Source organism: Micrasema longulum, unplaced genomic scaffold (assembly GCF_059751315.1).
Source record: "Micrasema longulum isolate JH-2025_06_02 unplaced genomic scaffold, ASM5975131v1 h1tg000177l, whole genome shotgun sequence".
Lineage (NCBI taxonomy): Eukaryota > Metazoa > Arthropoda > Insecta > Trichoptera > Brachycentridae > Micrasema > Micrasema longulum.
In genome coordinates, this window is record NW_028277382.1 from 781,029 (window position 1) to 793,687 (window position 12,659).

Consider the following 12,659-nt stretch of genomic DNA (forward strand, 5'->3'; position numbering starts at 1 on the left):
GACTATTTTTAGCTGAGAGTAGCCACGAAAACGCTCGTCTAGGGTTTTGATTTTATTTCACACACCACGACGAATAAATTTGAGTAGGTACGTTGTCACATATTTTCGCACGCGTCACCCTCGCTGTTTCTCTATGATAAACGTTGTGAACTATTAATTATCGAACAATCTCTTTTTTCTCTATGGTTATTTTCATAACAAGAGAAGCGGGCGATGACAGCTAAAATCCCTGACAGTTTCGGACGCCGTCAACGAAGTAAAAAATCATGGAACTTGTTTACTGGGTGAGTTTTTTTAATCACTACGAGTATCTTAACGATTGACATCATCATTCTTGTAACAAATCGCTTTTCTTCCATACCAATTATTCGATATGTTCCGAAACTACGTGAAAGCGTCACGACTTGTAACGCTGTTGCTCATAACAACATTGCAGTATCTATTTTGTATTTATCGTGGTCAAACCGGATGACCCTTTAATTACTTTTTGGCCTGGTAAAAATGCCGATTGAAATTTGTCTCGCCGGCCGCCATCTTGAACAATGATTGGCGGGAAATAATTAAATGGTCAAGGAATTGTAGATTGGCTCACAAAAGAACTTTTTGTGTCATATGAATTCCTTTTTCTTATATCGCAAGTTGATCTACCCAGCAGAAAGTCTTTTATATTTATATTTTTTATATTTATTTTTGCACCACAACAAGCCTGGCGGCCCAATTACAGTGATGAATTACATCACAGGCTTGAGAAAAATCACATTTTAATTTTTGTGTTCTCACCGGGAATCGAACCCGGAACCTTCCGTGCGTAAGTCAATCGTCTTGACCACTACACCACAGAGGCCACACTTATTACATTGAAACAAGATGAGAGATCATAATTTAGGACCTTTACAACAAAACTATATAATTCATTTGTTATTTTACATAGTAATTTGGATTCGAAAATCCTCGTTTTTGGGCAAACAGTCATGGTGAAATTTGAACCGAACGTATAAATATAATATTTTTTTAAATATATAATTTAAAAACAGTGAAATTATTAATACAATGATGTAATGAGCAATATAATTATTGCCGTCGACCATTTCTTATTGCGTTTTAATTTAATTTTAAAGTGAATTCACTACTTATGAAATAAATTTATAATAGCAGCAGAGATTATATGAAACCTGTTAACTAATATTTACTTTGTCTCGAAATTCATTTGAAAATTAAAATTACCAGATAAAGAATTGTACCTTTTAAGTAAATACGCAATTAATTTATTGTGAATGCAGACAATCGGTAGAATTCCATAATAAAACAAATAAATATTTACATTATATATATGATGCGAATGTGTCTGGTTGTAGAAGTCGAGGAAGGCCGAGAAAGACATGGCATGATCAAGTACAACAAATTCTTGAAAGTGGTCATGTGAAAAGTCGGAATAATCGACGTGCGTGCATGAGAAGATGTATGAATGTGAAGGAAGCAAAGGAAGTGTGCCAGGACAGAGTGGTGTGGCGTTCTATCCTCTCTGCCTACCCCTCCGGGGAAATGGCGTGATGGTTAGTTAGTTAGTTAGTTAGTTATATATATGATATAAATTTAAAGTCATACCCTTACAAAGGTTTTTAAATAATGGAAGGTTTTTCCCCAATATAACCAAAATATTCCTCTAAAATATACTCAGTATACCCTAATTGATTGATAATTACTCTGCTTATTTTGGCTTGCATAGAATTCCACAAACATAAAACAGCAATTATTTTTAGTACATAAGGAAACTTTGTAAATATTTAAGTTAGTTTTTTTGAAAATGTCCTAAAAAGATGAACCGCGTCACAATATACCCTTTGTATATTTTATAAAAAACAAGAAAGAATTATAATCCAATAAAATTGTTTTATTTTGGATACATTACCAAATTTAAATACACAACTAGTGAATTGTTTTGTGAACCAGTGTAGGCCAGAGTAGAAAGGCAATTTGATTAATAATAAAACAGAGAAAAAACATTTTTGAGAAGGGAATATGGAAGTCTAGGCATTTACAGGGCTTATGACCTGTCATTGGCTGGTTTAAGTGGCCACTTTACACACTGTGTAACATTCACCATTCTGCCCATGATTGAACATCCACATTTCCTTAACTCTTCCATCTGTTGACTTTTGTGAAGTAAAACAGCTGAAACCTTTATCACGTGGGTGAGATTATTCCGGCTGAACCGAATCACCTACTAGGCAACGCCTGAAAACAATTTTCCAATTTTTATACTTCTTCTTTTACCAGGTAGTATTTCAACAATGTTTGATTATGTCCAAATACTTGCAGACTGGCTGGATTTCCTCCCTGGGGAGTTGTTCATATTTAAATTAATTTCAGCAGAGAGGGAAAACATTGCAGAATGGTGAATGTTACACAGTGTGCAAAGTGGCCACTTAAACCAGCCAACGACAGGTCATAAGCTCTGTAAATGCCTAGACTTCCATATTCCCTTCTCAAAAATGTTTTCTCCCTCTGTTGAAATTAATTTAAATATAACAACTCCCTAGGGAGGAAATCCAGCCAGTCTGCAAGCATTTGGACAAAATCAAACATTGTTGTTTAAACTTTTCTGGAAAGCTAAATTTTTGAATAAAAGTTATATTTAATATTTGGAACTTCATAAATCAGATTTTCGACTTGACCTTGAAATATTACACCTGACGTTATATTCTTGTGACTCCTTGTGATTTTGGAAAGTTACACCTGTGTAATATTTCTGTTAAGTTTAGAGCTGGAGAATTTAATATTTTTATGAAAGTATGATGAAGTAAATTAAAATACCTCAATCGAAAAAAGCTAGACTGATCTTATCGGTGGATGCGTCGCACCGGAATTTCTCCATCACAACAGAAAAGAATATTATTTTTTCGCATGGACACGGAACGAATAGATAAACTAAGTAATTTGCGATGGTTGGTCATTTCTTAAGAAGTTGTTTTTATTCAATGCCTGAACACTCTTTTCTCAGTGCTATTCATATTAAGAACAAGAAGCCTACTACGGCCGCGCCCACCTCGGCGTCCGCCCGCGCTCATTCCGTACGTAACGTAACCGCCGAACGACTTCTCTCTGATTTATTGTGTTCCAGTTAGGGATGCGACAATTCTTTCTTAAATGCCGAAAGTTCGATATTTAAATTTTATTTAGAGAATTATTAACATGGATAACTAATAAAGTTTAACAAATGACAAATGCGATGGAGAACATTTTAGAGAAGGGAATATGGAAGTCCATGCATTTACAGGGCTTATGACCTGTCATTGGGTGGTTGGAGTGGCCACTTTACACACTGTAACATTCACCAGTTTGCCTATGGTCGAAAATTCACGTAACTTTGACTCTTCCATCTGTTCACAAAGTTCACAAACTAGGCAACGTCGAAAGGTTTTAGCTATTTATTTATTTTAACATTTTACAACAGAGATGAAGAACATTTAAGAGAATGTAATATAGAAGTCTAGGCAACTTCGGGGCTTATGACCTGTAAATGGCTGGTTTAAGTGGCCACTTTACACACTGTGTAACATTCACCATTCTGCCCATATTTAAGCATCTTTATTCCTTCAATTATTTTATCTGTTGATGTTTCTGAAGTCAAAGAGCTAAAACCTTTATTTATGCGGGTGAGATTTATCTAATTGAATTATTTCACCTGCATACTAGCTGACGCCAAAATTTTTTAGTTTTTATAATTTCTATGCTTTTTCATGGACTTGGTGGATTTATCAACAACTATTTATCAATAACTTTATTAATTTGATTTATTTAAAACTTCAATACAAAGAATGAGTACTTTGGCGGATTCTCCTTCGGAGCACTCCTCCATTACACGGGTGATATAAAACGCTTATATCACTCGTTTTATATCACATAAAGTTTTATATCACCCGTCGATGAAAGGAGTGCTCTCCCGAAACTGTTGTAGTGTTCTTGTAAAATAATAAAAAAACACTAATAACAAAATTTAATTTTCATAATAATTTATAAACATAAGACGTCTGTCAGGTAGTTTATCTTAAATGCATATTTCTTTTGAATAGCCAAGTCGGTAATCAAATTCAAGATATTTTGCATGATAGCTACACGCACTTACCATTTGATTATCATAATCGCTCCCTTTCCGCACCCAATGGTGCAAAAGGCACTGCATTGATACTCCTACTACAGCGTTTCATGATACTTTTTGTTACATGAAGATAAGATGATCAGTCTTACGCATTACTTTAAAATACTATAGTGTAAAAACACATTTTTAAATGAATGTTTCAAAAATATTTGAGTTTGTCCAAATGCTCGCAGACTGGCTGAATTTCCTGTCTAGTGAGTTATTCATATTAAAATTTGTTTCAACAGAGAGAGAAAACTTCTTTAAGAAAGAAAAATTGGAAGTCTAGGCATTAACAAGACTTATATCTTACTGACTCATTAAATTATCATATTTTATATTGTAAAAGGCACTTGTGGCATTTAATAAATAAAAATAAATAAATAAAATATAACAACAGAGATGAAGAACATTTAAGAAAAGGTAAAATAGATGTCTAGGCATTTACAGGGCTTATGACCTGTCATTGGCTGGTTTGAGTGGCCACTTTACACACTGTGCAACATTCACCATTCTGCCCATGTTTGAACATCCACATTTCCTCAACTCTTCTATCTGTTGACTTTTGTCAAGTAAAAGTGCTAAAACCTTTATCACGTGGGTGAGATTCATCCGGCTGAACCAAATCACTTACTAGGCGACGCTTAAATGCCGAGACTTTCACATTCCCTTCTCAAAAATGTTTCCCCTCATGTTGAAATAAATTTAAATATGAATGTTTCATTTCTACCATCTCCGAAATTAAACTTGCACAGTAGGAAAATGCATTCTTTTTTTATCGATGTTTCGCAAATATCGATGTATCGTACCTACACATCCCTAATTTCTGAATAACTTTATTTACCGCCCAGGGACGTATTCGAGGTAAAAGGATAATAAAATTCAAAAGGGGATAAATATTATTGTTCTTTATAAATATGTTTTCACCTCTGGCCCAGTTCATTACAATATCAGATTTAAGATCATTACTTTTGAGTGATGGACTGTCAGGTGTAATGGAAAATGGAGTCATAAGGGTTTCGGGTTTCGAAGGTTTTCGTAAGACGTTGAAAAATTATGTACGGTTAAATGAGGGGGAGTCACCATATATTATTTTCCTTTAAGTGACAGTTAAAAATTTTAGTGGTGGGAATTTAAAAAAAAAACACACATTATTCAATAATTTCTAGCATCTTCACTGTACACTGCGTAAATATCGCAAGCGTTTTTTTTTTTTTGTTTTTTTACAATAAACAAAAATGATGAAACAGAGTATTAAAAAAATAAAGCATAATTACATAACAATGAAATACATACAACTAGTAAAAATAGTAAGCAAAAAAATCCCACAAAGGCATGGCCTGTTCGTGGGTACACAAAAAAATGTTAATTAATTGACATCTTTATTACCTCAGTTGAACGCGAACAAAGGAGGTGTCATATTTCTTCATGGGTGTCGGATGTTCAAACGTAAGCAAAATGGTAAATGTTACACAGTGTGTAATGTGGCCACTTACACCACCTAATAACAGGTCGTAAAAACTGTAAATACCTAGACTTCCATGTTTCTTTTCTAAAATTTTCTGCTGTAAAAACGGTAATTTTTTTTATTTATTGTACTGAGTGTTAACATAAGTTGTGTCCGTTTTCAGTTTAATTTTTAAAAATTTGCTTCAAAAGTACAAAAAAATGGTAAAGGTTATGCGTACATCATTTGAAAGAAAATTTTCTGCTGTACAATATGTAAACGTAGTTATGCAGAAAGCAGGCGAGATAATAAAACTTTTGTAAAAAGAGTAAATAATCAAATCTACGCAGCAGTTGAAAAGTTTTTGGCTTAGACAAATGATAAATAATCCACTTTCTTATTTTTTTCTCTTATTTTAATAATACAAAAATAATTTAACTGTGTACTTGACCAGTTTTTATGATTTTTAAAGTCTGGGTTTTCACACAACCTAAGATGTGCGTTTTGCAGATAACAACACTTAGATCACCGGCCGAATACACATAGAATTTACCCTGTGCCCGGCCCATTTTTGTGAAATTTAATGCTTTATGAAGGGTTTCTTAAAAGTTTCATAATTATAAAAATACTGGGTTAAATCAATTGAAACTTCTCATATTTATTTGATACAATTAAATAAGTCATTTTTGTATGATAGTTTTGCCAACATTGGCCATTATAGAGAGCCACAATGCGTATTGCAATGTTTACACATATACAGTGTCTCACTCCTTTTTTGTGCTTCGTATCCCGGGGCCGTGTTTTCACGTAGTTTACCAGCAGTGAAAAAGTACTAAAAATAGTCACTAGATGTCAATAAAATGCACTTTTTAGACAGCTGGTAAACCACGTGAAAACACGAGACCGGGACACATCGCGTGGTTATATAATCACGTGTTTACACGGCTCCGGAATACAGTGTTAAAACTCCGATGTATGTTGTCATAATGTATTAAACGTATTATTTTATATGTATATTATAGTTCCTAAGTCTAAAGAAGCACTCAATTAATTAGTTTTTATAACTTTTAAAATAATTTAATTATGAGTTAAAGGAATTTAGGTGATTTTTAAGTCTGGCAGACAAAACAATCTGAAATATGCATTTCGCTGAAAACAGACAATCTTATTTTAAATGATACCTCATTTAAACTTAGACATTTAGACAGGCGCCGTGGCGCAGTTGATTAGACAGCTAACTGTGAAACTGGCGTCGCGGGTCCGATTTCCGCCAGTTGCAAGAAAAAAATCCAAGAAATGTTTTTTTCTTAATTGGTCTGGGCGTTGTGGTGTATTTTCCATTACCTCCTTCCATATCCCCTTTATCCCACCTGCTGACAAGTCTCAAAATAGAGGCTTAGCTGGTTATTCCTTTTAAAAAAATATATTAATGAGGTGATGTTCTGTATCGAAACATATTATATATTATAGATATTTGATAATGAAAATTACATTGCTTAAGTATGTATCTTTAATTAATTTAAGGAAACTAGATTTCTTTTTATTTATTTATTCATGCTTTATTAAGTAAGTTCATAACATCTTAAGAACTCATAATAACTTTTAATAACATTACGATTTTTTTATCAAAATTTGTCAAAAACATATTTTTTCAAATTAATTTGAAATGTTTCAATATTTTCTATCTTCTTTATTTCTTTGGGTAACTCATTGTACAGCTTCAATCCCTTGTACAATTAGTTTTAAGATTCTGTTTTTCTCCTCATTGGTAATCTTATCTTTTTTTTATCGCTTGTTTCACATGTATGACATTGTTGGTTGGATTTTATTATTGTTTTTATTTTATTAATCTCCTTCATTATGTTATGTATAAAAATTGCTACATTATATTTCATTTGCTGCTTTACTGTGAGCAAGCCAATTTCTTTGTGCATTATTTTTACTTTAAAATAGATATTTCTTTTAAATACAGTTCTCATCGCCTTATTTTGAAGAATTTGAATTTTTTTAATTTCTCCTTTATTACATAAAAAAAGATTTTCGAAGGCATTAATCTGCCTATCAGTTTTCTGTAAATTGAGAAATGCCATTTTTGTGATCGACACTATTTTCAGAAGGCGATAATTACAGTTTTTTGTATAAAGCGGCCTGACTGTTTTTAGCAAGACATAGAATTGACCTTACTCCACCCGATAACACTAATTTTTTAATCGTAGACTAGCCGCTTTCTGCATAATTTCGTTCATCTTTAATTTGCTTTCACGTTGCACATATTATTTTACTTGATAATAAAGAAAGTGAGCTTTTTGGACTCCTTCTGTTTACGTTCGTATATTTTGTTTTCTCTTCTTGTTTTCTTTATTTAAAGGCACTGTTAATCTCTACACTTTCATTTTCCCTTCCCGAAAATGTTTTTCCTCAGTATTGCAATAAAAAAAGAACGAAATTGACTATCAATCAATCTATATAAGTACCGTTTATAACGAAAAACTATGTAACAGTTTGTAATCAGTTATGATAGATTGCCGTAAGCGGTTTCCATTGCCCACATACCACCCACTGTGTCATTTTACTATTCCGGAAAAAATGCACGGCTGGTGCATTTGTATGCTGCTAACTACAAAAAGATAAAACACCCATTCTGTTTTTCTGAAAAGACTTAACGCCCCGTGAAATTATTTTGAAATCAAAATTTAAAACCTATTGTTGTATAAATATTGAAATCAAAATTTATATAACAACTAGCGGACCCAACAGACGTTGTTCTGCCCGAACGTTGGCAAAAGACTTTTCATTGATAAGTAGGTACCTAGGTATTTGTTTATGGTTGAATTCCGAAACATAAAATAAATATTTTTTAAATATTGCATTCTTTTTGCAAACGTCAAACTCCGGTCTTTTCACCAACAGAGGGGTGTTCTTATGTAGGAATACAATGTTTTAAAATGTTTTGAATTTAATATTATTTTAAGATTACTAAAAATCCAGTAAAAATAAATAAACGGGTAGAAATTATAACGAATTAAAGGAAAGAATCTGATTGAGATTTACAAAAAATAAATGCTGTTTGTAAACATTCAAAAACAAACTTTTTTCATAAGCAAAAAAACTACATCTTTCCATTTTTTTGTAAATGCCAATCTCCTCGAATGTAACCCTGGTAGATCGATAAATAAAAGGTTTATGCGACGTACTTATTTTTTTCATATTATATTGAAGATTTTAATATCTACCAACACGCACAGCGCAAAGATATATATTTCTCTGAAAACCGCAAGTAAATTGGTTATGCCATTTTGGAGGAGTTTAGTGACATCACACGTACAGAGGAATTATATATATAAAGATAATTTTGACGATTAAAGTGTATTTTATTGTAACAAAACTGTCTCATATAAATGAAAAATAAAAATACTTTGAAATTGTATCGTATTTTTGGTTTTGGCACTCGGCGCTGGTGCAGTCGAAAAGTTGAAAAAATATTTTTTAGATTAAAAATCACTTTATTAATCAGGCAAATTTAAAAGTACAAAAGTAGAGTAGGTTTTTCAGATGAGTGACGAATAGGATGTAGGTATTCATTATAATAATGCTGAAAGTGAAGTGCGAAGATAAGAAATTTGAATGTAGAGGAAGTAAGGCCTGTATGTAAAGACAGGGTGATATGGCGTTCTATCCACCTCCTCCTAAAAATTCTGGAACCTAAACTATGCCGGGTCTTCAGGCTACTGCAAACAGCCTCAATAGGTACTCCGCATCCATGGGTGTCTTGTAACACTTCATGCTTTGATGCCCAAAATCCCCTTACTATGCCAAACCAAGTCATCAAAATGGTCGATAGTTAAGGCTATTTTAACATATTATTTATCCCGGAATTTTTTTGATAATGATCCTTAAGATAAAAATAACTTTATTTAATTTACTTTCACATAATTTTGAATTCTCTATCCTTACCTCTGTTTTGAATAAATACATTGAACTCTTTAATAAATATACTAGTCTCCAAGATGTCGCAAAAGCGATGAAACCGGTCACTGGATATTCCAAATTTGTGGATTAAAGTATCACTCGTCTTTTATTTATATAATATATGATGTATATTGTATTATATTTTATTTTTGCAGCAAAACAAGCCAGGAGGCCCAATTACAGTGGTAAATTATATCACAGAACACCCGGGCTTGAGAAGAATCACATTTAATTTTTGTGTTCCCACCAGGAATCGAACCTAGAACCATCCGAGTGTGAGTCAAGCGTCTTGACCACTACACCACGGAGGCCGCCGTTTTATTTAAAAATAAATGTACATCAATAACATCAAAGGTAACGTAATCAGTTTTACGTTTTAGGTTCCAGTTCTGTAATATTTAGGAATAAAACCACCCCCAAAACAAATATTTTATGTTAATATTCACAGGAATCGAACCCGGGACCTCGATTATAGTGGGTAAACGTTTCAGCCACTACACTTTGAAGCGGGCATGTACCCACTTGATTTCCCTTTTCCTCATTTTCACCTGAGAGTACCACTACTAGAGGTTCTGATTCAATTTCATAAACATCACTGTATTCTTTATCCGACTGGACACGGAATAAATTAGTTACACATATTTATTTACAAAATTAAAACTATTGTCATGTATGTGGAGGAAATAATGTAAAATTTACGTGAATGGAAGGACAGAAGCTATGGGAGAAGAAATGCAAAGCTATGCAAGATTTCTTGGTAGATAAAGGCTCGTTGTAAATATTAAAACGGGGTTCCTGTATATATTATATTTTGCTTTCTTTGTTGTTCACAAGGGATGGAAAAGGTTTTATAGCTACCTACGTAATATGCCTAGATTTAGGTACACGATAATGGTGGAGAATTGCCAAATAACAGAATTTTATATATTAGTTTAAGCCATTTTACCACAGGATCGTAAAATGGTTTCAAGATCTGTAGGATGATTTTTTAACAATGAAAACAACAGACTTACATGCAGGTTTTTTGTAAGGGTTGACAAATAGTAAATAAAGTATTCTTATAATGACAATATTTTCAGTACGATTTGTAGACAAGTCTGGGAACTTTTTTTAGATTGAAACATGAAACAGAGGGGTCAACATTTTTGGGAAGGCACTATCAAAGCAATGAATCTCACCCGCATAAACAAAGGTTTCAGCTCTTTAACTTCACAAACATCAACAGATGAAATAATTGAAAGAATATAAATGCTCAAATATAGGAAAAATGGTGAATGTTACACAGTGTGTAAAGTGGCCACTTAAACCAGCCATTGACAGGTCATAAGCCCTGTAGATCCCTGGACTTCTATATTACCTTCTCTTAGATGTTTTTCATCTCTGTTGTAATATGTTACTATCAAAGCACTTACGTGGCTCATGTATTTATTATTAACTGTTTTAAGTGACCACATTTAAAAAAAAAGTGTCTTGCCATATTATAAGATATATTGGAATAATAGTTTAAATCATCGAAACAAATATCTGTCTTTTTCCAAAATGCTTTGGAATGATTTTTTTTCATTTGGGCAACACCGATAAACACGAGAATATATCAATAACTCTCTTTTCTCTTTTTTATACTTTCATAATTAACATTAGATTTAATTGCTTTTTAATATGGAAACTTCACTGGTCCATTATAATTAAGTCCAATTGTGTAAAATATTGAACTTTGTAACTGTACTGTATGTTTCCTGAATAAAAGAAAATAAAAAAAAATAAAAAAAATAAAAAAATAACAATGCTACTTGTGTCTATACTTTAATATTTTATGACTATTCATGCAATTTCACAAAATTCACAAAAACCGCCCTTGAACCTGTAGCAATTGCACAGAAATCTTTAATCCGAGTCATCTTAAAAAAAACATTTCGCTATCCAAGTGACTTGCTCTTCAAAGAATTCAGAGTACTGAATATTATTCAACAGTATATATTGAGAACGGTAGTGGTTACACACATAAAAAGAGACATTTACCCAAGCGTCAACCACAACCATAATACAAGATACTCTAATAGGGATCTGATACTAAGTGAAGGGGTCAACACTGTTCTGGCATCGAGACAACACTATAACGTAGGCAAAAAGGTCCATAACCTTTTGCCAGAATCGTGGAAAGACGGGAGTGTTGTCAAGTTACGGAAGGTGTTGACCTCGCTCTTTCATGACATTGGTCGTAGGGAGTCAGAAAAGTTGATGCATGCCACGGATTGGAGAACCTTACTGGATGTCAAAAATAAAATATAAAAAATAAGGAATAATTTTTTAAAAATATATTTATAGATGACAACCATGAAGTTTCGCATAAATAAATTGTCTATGTTTTTATGAATGTATGTATGTGTTTGCGCATGGGTGTATGTACGTGTGTGTGTATGTACATGTGCATATATGTGTATATTTATATATACATGTGTGTATATATGTGTATGTCTGTATGTATATGAATCAAAATGTGTATCCGAATAAGTTTATATTTTTTTTGTCTGTGCTCTATATTAATTTGTTAACTATTATAATATATAAAAATATAATTGCCTAGCTTGGAACGGGGTATGTACCCTTGTTAGCTGGGCAAAGTGAATATGGAATTGTATTTTGATAAAGAGTGTGAATAAATAAATAAATAAATAAAATAAAAAATTTGGTGGTTATAGTGTAATTGAGTGTATGAGAAACAAGCTTAGAAATCTCCATTAAAGGAGTTCCTGAGATATTTGCGAAAAACTTGTTAGAAAAAGAATTGTTAGATTTCTAATCATGCTTCACGTACTCAATGGAGAATGCTCAGATTACGGTGTCAATGTATAATTGAAATCTGTTTTTGCAAGATTTAGAAACAGTTTTGAATAACGCTATTACTTAGGTAGGTTTCCGTGTATTTTTTATTTTGGCATTAATAACTAATTTTCCGATTTTGGTGGAGATTTCCAAGTTTGCTTCTAATACTCTCAATTTTGATATTGTGCAGGTACATTTGTTTGTCGGAATATTTTATTTTTAAGACTTATTTTGTGATTTAAACAATATTTTATCTATATCTGTATAAAAGTGAGAGAAAGT

The 12,659-nt window shown here is 32.5% G+C and overlaps 1 long non-coding RNA gene across 2 annotated transcripts; it reads left to right on the forward strand.

The window, feature by feature from the left end:
- The first annotated feature begins 204 nt into the window (after positions 1-204).
- Positions 205-11,174, forward strand: LOC148283952 (uncharacterized). 2 transcript variants are annotated; one of them, XR_015825463.1, is made up of 3 exons: positions 205-284; positions 9,710-9,908; positions 10,003-11,174. It is a non-coding gene; the product is annotated as an uncharacterized LOC148283952 (long non-coding RNA). The 2 variants fall into 2 exon arrangements; XR_015825464.1 differs by having other exon boundaries at positions 10,669-11,174.
- Positions 11,175-12,659: the final 1,485 nt, after the last annotated feature.